The sequence below is a fragment of the Alosa alosa genome, chromosome 21, assembly GCF_017589495.1.
Source record: "Alosa alosa isolate M-15738 ecotype Scorff River chromosome 21, AALO_Geno_1.1, whole genome shotgun sequence".
Classification (NCBI taxonomy): domain Eukaryota; kingdom Metazoa; phylum Chordata; class Actinopteri; order Clupeiformes; family Clupeidae; genus Alosa; species Alosa alosa.
The window spans coordinates 26,155,822-26,161,696 of record NC_063209.1 but is presented as its reverse complement, the minus strand read 5'-3'; the positions used below and the strand labels follow the sequence as shown (position 1 = coordinate 26,161,696).

The 5,875-nt window shown below is 42.4% G+C and overlaps 1 long non-coding RNA gene across 1 annotated transcript; it reads left to right on the top strand.

The window, feature by feature from the left end:
* Positions 1-233: 233 nt before the first annotated feature.
* LOC125286642 lies at positions 234-1,521 on the top strand. Its single transcript, XR_007192213.1, has 3 exons — positions 234-472; positions 608-871; positions 1,079-1,521. It is a non-coding gene; the product is annotated as an uncharacterized LOC125286642 (long non-coding RNA).
* The last annotated feature ends 4,354 nt before the right edge of the window (positions 1,522-5,875 follow it).

The following is a 5,875-nucleotide window of genomic DNA, read 5'->3' as shown; positions in this document are numbered from 1 at the left end:
GTTTGGGGTGCTGGCAGCAAAGTGTGTTCCAGTTGATGACAGGGACATTACATGGTGCTCAATGCCATGCAGAGAGTTCGATACAAAATATATCTTTGTCGTCTTTTGGGAGGGATTCAACAAAAGCTAGATCATAGGGAGGGGCTTAGCGGGGAGTATTTTTAACCGCACAGTAAGCCTAGAAGTACTCAAATCACAAATCATTACCCTGGGGAGGGAGAGGGAGAGAGAAAGAGAAAGAGAGAAACCAGGTACTGCACATCCAGTGTGTGCTTTTTCAAAAAGGATTACTCTGGCGTTCAGATTGAAGCTTGCTCTCCGGGTGCAGCTGTGCGTCAGAGAAAGAAAGATCAGTCACACCCCGACGGTAACAAACACACAGACACAAAGCAGGGAAACAAGTTGTGAAAGGCAGTTACCATAGTTTCACCATGAGGTAGAATGGCTGGCGCTTTGTTTACAACAGAGGAAGGTGAGAGATGATGTGCTTAGTGGCTCGGTTGATTAGCCCCAAAGGGAGGCTTAAACGAGCCAATGGAATAATTCATGATATGTATCTGAATTTAAAGCTGATTCAAAATGATGACACCTGAAACTTTGTTCTCAGGAGCACAGGTGAAGTTGCAGGGAACCAGTTGCCTGAGGAACACCTTATTAGGCCTATCTGTTATCCAGTTGTGAGCACGCCTACTGATTAGGCGCACACTAATTGTGCCCACCTGTGGGAATGACACGGAACCAATGGGCACAACACTCCCTGGAAATTTAAAGGTGTTCTGCGAGGCTCGTGGGATGAAAGTTGCCGTCGCTGGCAGTAGGCTACTCTGGAGGACAGGAGCGTTTTCTTGTGCTTATTTCACGCTGGACATCGGTAGGTGGACTTTTATACTAGGCTAACGTATGCAGTTGTGTTTCACCTTGAACTGCAGTATCGTAGTCTGTTGGCTTTAGCTATCTTTGTTTCTCTTGCTAACTAACAAACAAACCTTGGGCTGCTTGGTTAGTGACGGTAAGGGGGGATGATGCATAGTGTTTAGCTTTATGGTGGGCTTTATGTTCCTTTTTTTTCCATTTATAGCCGACGCGCCCTCCCTCCTCCACTCGGACTCCTCGGGCCTCTTGCCCATAGCACAAACAAGGCCAAGGTAGGCAGCAATGGCTTACTTGTACTGCCAGTTAACCATGTAGTAATGATTGGGGTTGGTACATGGGTCTAAAGATATATCTATTTGTATCTTATTTATATTTTAAGATTCAAGTGCATACATTTTGTACTGATTAAAAGTTCTTTGTATTTATAACTGTAAAATGATGACTTATGGAGCATGTATGTGATAATTGAAGATGTATTTTATTAGTAAAATCTTGTTCTTTTGTTTGCTATAGATCACAGCTGGCTGTCAGCGTGACAGCCTGACCACTGTTTTCCCCTGATTTAAATTGAGTTTGTGTTTCTTTTTGTTTGTATGCCCCTAGTGGTGACCTGGGGCCCGTTGCACAAAACTAGGATAAGGGATTAAGCCGGGATATCTTGGTTATCCTGGCTCAATTTATCCGTGATCCAGTTGCACAAACGCGGGATAGCGGGCAGCAGGATATGTTATGGTATAAGTTACCATGGCGATTTATTCTGTGGAGCTAGCCTGCTCCAGACCCGGCTAAATTCCAGGATCTATTTAATCTCATCCCTTATCTCAGTCAGCAGTCACCACAAACGGAAACCAATAATTTTTCCACTGCCCACTACACATTATCACGTATACCTAGACCCACTGTCATTATTTAAACGTTTGTGATCATTAAATAACTTTTACATACTCGCCATTCCCGACCTGCATATGCGACAATGTGACGTCACGGGAGTGCCTAACCATTTCACGCGTGGTGGTCGCGGAACTAGTTGCAATATTCTCCTTAACAGAGGTGTTGCTGTTTGTTGCTGTTGTGAGAAGGCTATCTACCTACTTCACACCGTAGAAGAAGCAATGAAGCCGCTCTAGTTGCCATGGTAAATCAGTGAATCTGTGATCGGTGGCGGGGTCTATTTGAGGGAGCCGTGAGCCAAGACTTATCCAGGATAGGTTTCACCTGGCTTGATGAATCCGTGTCTGCTCATCCTGGCTTGCTCGTTGTGCAACCAATTAAGCCTGTACGGTCGTGTTTTGGATTCATTGAGCGCAGCTCAGTAACTTATCCCAGATGTCTTAATTCTGCTTTTGTGCAATAGGCCCCTGCTCTGTCCTTAACCCATTATTGTGTCTTCCAATGCCAAGTAGCGGCGCTAGGTTGGTTGGATGCAACCGCGAGATAGGCTACGCGTTTGACGGCAATGAGTTGTTAACAGACATGAACCAAAACATATAGCCCAGCAGCAATCTAGGGACTGTTTGTTATTTATTGAAGGGGCCACCGGAGGAATTGAGTGCTTCAGTCAAAAGTTGCATGACCCTCCCTTGCCTGCTAGAAATGACCCTCCGACAGAATTGTTAAACAAGACATGACCCTCCCCTGCCAATTGTTGCTGTCTTCCGCCCGCGCTGCTTTGCGCCACAGCCACACACTGTGATAACGTTCTTAAATCAATCTTTCCTGTGAGCTTGCATGCTACCAGTCCTTCCTTTTGAAATGTGTTGCGCCTGTTTGCACAATTTCACAAATAATCATATTAATAATATGACAAATAATCCCTGTGCATGGGGACCGAAACAATGCATGCCAACTTTTTCCGTGTTTCTCACGTATTTTAACGGCGTGATTGTCGTGAGTGCACGATTCATTGGCGCTTGCATGTTCGGCCTTATGTCTACGTGCGCACCTGAGGCTACTCAGCTACTAGAGAAAGAATTTCCCCTGTTTGTATGTTCACTCCAAGTTGGCCTACTATAACTTAGGCTACCAACTCTGCACTGTAGACCCTAACTGGCTATTTATATTTTTCTGTGAAATAAGCAAATGTATTTGTTCAACTTTATGAAGCAGAATTACGCATAGGCTACTTGGAACATAACACATTTGACAAAGGACAGATGTATGTTGCTAGTGACAAAATATTAACTTTCAGTGTTTTACGATGTCTTTGTCATGGGGAAGTGTTTTTCCCCATGCATTTATTCTAGGCAACTGTCAGTGACTGCCGTGAGAGAAGCGGGTTCTGTGTTTCGTTCATGTCAGTGACTGACGCGAGAGAAGCGGGGTCTGTGTTGCGTTGCGTTAATTTATTTTCAATTGGGCATGCCGTGCCGTGTCGTCCACAGCTCAGTTCTGACAAAGCCGAATGTACTCCTTATGAAACAATGAGTGCACGCGTTTATATGGTTATATTGCTTGACAGGGGGGATCCCAAGCAGCTTTCAGCCATAAGGCTACTTTGAGAACCTTTCCTAGCCTAATTCACCCGACACTAATATTCAAAATGTTGAAAACTATTTCGGCATAGCCAACTGACCACCCGATTCACGTTGACTGGGGGGGCCATCAGACATTTGTGCCCAGTTAATTCGGCCCTGCCCCAAACAAATCACACCTTCCCACCAGCTGTGACTGCTTAAAAGAAGTCAAGAGGACTCCTAACTCACAGACTTATTCACAAACCGTTTTTTTCATTTCGCCTGTTTTGAAATCCTATGCGGCTACAGGAACTTCCAATCGTGAGGAAGCAATTTTGCATTGTAGGCATAACTAACATGCAATAACGCCACCAACAATAACCAAAACTAGGCTACTCATTGTCAACATGTAAATTCAATGTAACATTATTGTGAATCAAATTAAAAGGTTCTCTTTTGCAAACGTGGGCATAGGCATAGTAACATTAATTTAATAATGTTACAAAGATACTACATCAATCCGTATGTTTCATTAGGCTACTAGGCTATTTGTTTTGCCTTACTCTTGATTCATTTAGGCTAGGCCTTTTTATTCAGTTATTCATCATCTTCTGTCCTTGTGTAGCGCACGCATTCTCAGACCTATCACCTGCCACTCATCGTAAGGGAGGTGTTTGGAATCATTCCCACGTTACAATCATCAGCCAATCAAGGTGGTCACTTCAGTCAAGCTCGTGCATGAGTAATAACGTCATCCAGGCCTAGCAGAGAAGGGGGGCTACAGGGGCTCTAGCACCTGCCCTTTTGCCCCTTTGATGTCCAAGTGCCCTTTTGACAAGACCCGTTTTTTACTTTTTAAAATTTGTAATACTTCTGCTAGTTCCAACGTGAATATTCCCTAAAATGTCTCTAATAGTTTGTGAAAATCAGAAATGTACAAAAATAACAATTTTCTGTGTTAATTGAAATGCTTTGCGGCCACCAATCCGTGACATCATACATTCAGTGAACTCTCAGAAGGTGCACGCAGGCACAGTGCTGCAGGAGACGTTTGGGAGCACGGTAAGGTCACTTGGCAGTTAGCCTATCTGAACATGCAATAGTATTCAGCTTAGAGATAGAGAATAAAATGTTTAAAGTTGTTTCATGTTTAATGAAGTAGGCTATCAAACCCGTTTTAACAATGTCATGATCCATCCATTTCAATAACCTGGCAGCTTCGAAAATCTAAGGCTGAACGTTCATAACATATTCTGTTTAGGTTACTATGTTATAGACCTAGCTCATAAAACAGAGTAGGCAAACCTTTTCTAAATAGTCATAAGCCGACGACATGGGCTACTGTAGTTGTTTAACTAACCCAATTCCACACGTTGTTCTCTGTTACGTAGGCCTAGGCTACATTATGAGTCATTTCACTCAGTGGCCACACGCACAGCACGTGAATCTGCAACGTGACACCAGCTTGCTAATGGTGGTAGTTCACTGTGATAAACATTAAAATTATAGCCTGACAAGCCAGACTAGGCAATAACGTATTTGCTGCCGCTAGGGTGCGTCTAGATCAGTGGTCCCCAAACTTTTTCTTCCAAGGGCCAGCTCACTATGCCTGGCTCTAAGAGAGGGCCAGAGTATATTAGTAACCATAAATAGCTTAGTGCTGTGAACAACAGCAGTCTACCTTAGTTGAATATTCCATTACATTTAATCCTAGGCTACTGCAATTTAATACCATTGTTAGCTGTGTTTATATTGCAATCATGCCATATCAGTGTAAAATGTAGCTCAAATGAAATAATACTAATAAAAAAAATAGCATTCCCAAAAGTATATTTTATTCAAAATGTGTGAACTCTGAACTCTGTGTCTTTGCATACACAGCTCAAGTTGTGAACAAGCAATATCCTACATATAATTTGAAGTTCTCCAACTATGAGAGTTTTATGAAGTGCTGGCAAAAACATCTGAAATGACCAATTTCACTCACCTGATGAGAACTTTGTGAATTTGTATGAACATTTGAACGAGTGAATAAAAAATAGAAATAATTATCCCAGAAAGTCCCAGAAATATGACTTGAATAAAAGTTATTAACAATTCATTGATACACTTTTTTAGAATACTTTGAGCACTGATGCAGTCATCATAGGCCTCTTACATTGTTTGCAGGTACAGTAGGCCTACATTTCATTCTGTTTTCTATGGCAAACGCGAAACAGCGGCAAAACAACAAAAAGAGTATTACATCTGTACTGTTAAGACTCGCCATAGAGAATGAATGGGGGAAATTAAGGAGGTTATACTTTGACGATGTCGTACTCCCATGCGGGCCAGATGCTATATACCACTGACATGTTTTGGGGGGCCACCCAAAATGAGTTGGCGGGCCGTAGTTTGGGGACCACTGGTCTAGATTTTTAGGCTATTAAAATTAGCTTTGAATTTAATCAATAAGATGGAAGATGTTTTATTTTGATATAATTTGCATGAAGCCTATGTATTCTCTATTGGGTTGTAATCAAAATTAAGTTTTAAATAAAGTTAACACG